Consider the following 2,500-nt stretch of genomic DNA (forward strand, 5'->3'; position numbering starts at 1 on the left):
CCCCAGCAGGTGCCATTGGGACAACACACACCAATCATAATGTGTTTCACAGCACACCGCCACCAGGGGGCAGTGTGGAGCCCTGTGTCGGATGTAGCTGTGGCGACAATAACAGGAGGGAGACATGTATGGGCTACAGAAGGAGAAAGGGGGGGAGAGGTAGAGAGAGAGAAAGAGAGAGGTTGAAAGAGAGAGAGAGAGATCAGCTGAGGATGAGTGTGTGTCTATGGTGTGATGAATGTGTGTGAGTTTGTAAGACAACAGCGTTCCTGTGTGAGCATAGGCTGTCAGATGCTTTCTTAAAACAAGGCTGTCCAGCAGGGCCAGAGAGGGAATGATGAGAGGGGGAATGAGTGAAAGAAGGAAAGAAAGGAGGAAAAGAGTAAGGGGGAATAAAACAGGCTCCCAGGGCCAGACCATAGCCAGACCCAAAACTTACTTCCTCTTTAGCCCACACCCCACACACACACACCCACTACAATCTCAAACACACACACACACACAATCCCCTGCTCTGTCATTGTCCTTTTGTTCTCCTCCACCTCCTCCTGTCTCTGTGCCCACTGTTCCGTGACCCGGCCTGTCCCATGGTGACATGGGGGGCACAGGCCAAGGATTGTGGGTAGCGGCTGGCAGGAGTCAGTGGTGTTGCCTCCTTAATTGACAACAGAGCTGATGTTTCCACCAGGATTTTCTCTTGCATTTCCTGCACAAATTCGAAACTTACTGGCGCATGTTTCAATAACAATCTATGTTGCAAATATAATGAAGCCTATAATGACATCTTCAAATCAGTTAGGCTGTTTGGGCATTTGGATGTAGGATGGGCAGCTGAATTCAACATTTAGATTTTAAGTCCAAATCATACCCATCAAGGTTTGGGAGAACAGACCTAGCCCAGTAGGGGGAATAAGCCTGTGTGTGTGTGCACACCCTTCTGTTTGCCAACTATTGATTAACATTACATCACATTTATCAAAAAACACAGAGAATGCTTCTGAAAGATTCTGCCCTCCTCAGAAAAAGAACAGTTAAATTAGCTAATCTCTATGATGTGTCTGACGATCAGGGGCAGATTTTCTATTCATTGCCACTGAGGATGAGGTGAAGGCTTTGGAAGTTGGAGCTCAGACTGAAGCTTCATGGGGAATTAAACATAATTAGATCAAATCCCTGGCATTCTAAAAGGAGGAGGAAGCGGCTGGATTTTGCGATTCATATTAAAAAACTGTTTTATCCGAAGCAAATTAATCCAATACGGTTCTGTTAATGATTCATTTGCTCTGGATAAAACACAAATGTCTTTTTTTCTGTTTTGCATGCGCGTCCTTACGGGAAGTTTTACATTTAAATGGAAATCTTATTCTGTGTGTGTGTGTGTAACTTTTGTCTGTGTGTGTGTCCATGCTTCTAAGAAAGTGATTCTTTCTGAGGCTCCTCTGAGTGTGTGCCTGTCTGTGTGTGTTTTCTTCCTCCTCTATCCTGTCACCTCAGCAGAGTTCTCAGTCAGCTCTCAATTTCATGTTCATGACTCACAGAGCCTTCCTGACACTGACACACACACACACACACACATCCTGAAACTGATAACGGCACTTATGAGAAAGAAAATAGAGCCATTCACACCAACAAAGCCTCTCTATGAATGGTATCACCGTCCAAACACACACATACACACAAACACACACACAGGGAAGTATGCTCTTTTAAACTTATGCCATTTCAGGGAGGCAGGCAGGCAGGAAGCACAAGCCCCCACATAACACGAGGTGGACAAGCTGGGCAAGAAAGACTTGAGATAAAAAACACAACCACACACACACACACACACACACACACACACACACACACACACACACACACAAAGAGTCATCTGCCTCACATCTATACTGCAGCATACAATACCTTATTTAACAGACCCCAGCATTAGGAAATGCAATAGCCATCTCTGCAAGAAGACATGCTAATACGAATTGTTATGTGAGCTCACTACCAACTCTCCTTAACTGGTGCAAATGTCCCTGAAAATAATACTGCCTTCATCTCCATCTGTCTTCTTTAAAGATCCCGAGGCCTGAACCCCTTCCAGCAGGCACACAGGAGGCAGTAGCAAGGGAAAACTTCCTTTTAGCAGGAGAACAGGAAAAGCCAGCTTAAAGGGGGCCTAAAGTTCTGCCTGAGCCTGATACACATGATCTGCTATGAAACTACTCTGCATCCCATTAACATCACATGAGCATTAGGACACCAGCACAGACACAGACTTCTCCAAACACACACACACACACACACACTATCTCACTCTCACACACACACACACACACACACACACAACACACACACACACACACACACACACACACACACACGGGAATCTTTTACAGAAAGAATGGTGTGTTTGTCTGTGTATATCCTTGTGTACTCCCAGATAATGAACCCTTGTGGTACAGAGTCGAGTGCTAAGTATGTGAATGTACATGTCTGTGTGTATGTGTGTGTA

The 2,500-nt window shown here is 45.2% G+C and overlaps 1 protein-coding gene across 1 annotated transcript in view; it reads right to left on the minus strand.

Annotated features, from left to right (window-relative positions):
* adam10a (ADAM metallopeptidase domain 10a) overlaps positions 1–2,500 on the minus strand; it is a 78,459-nt gene that overhangs the window by 15,337 nt on the left and 60,622 nt on the right. The gene's annotated exons all lie outside the window — the stretch shown is intronic.

This window comes from Sprattus sprattus (genome assembly GCF_963457725.1).
Source record: "Sprattus sprattus genome assembly, chromosome: 6".
NCBI classification, from domain to species: domain Eukaryota; kingdom Metazoa; phylum Chordata; class Actinopteri; order Clupeiformes; family Clupeidae; genus Sprattus; species Sprattus sprattus.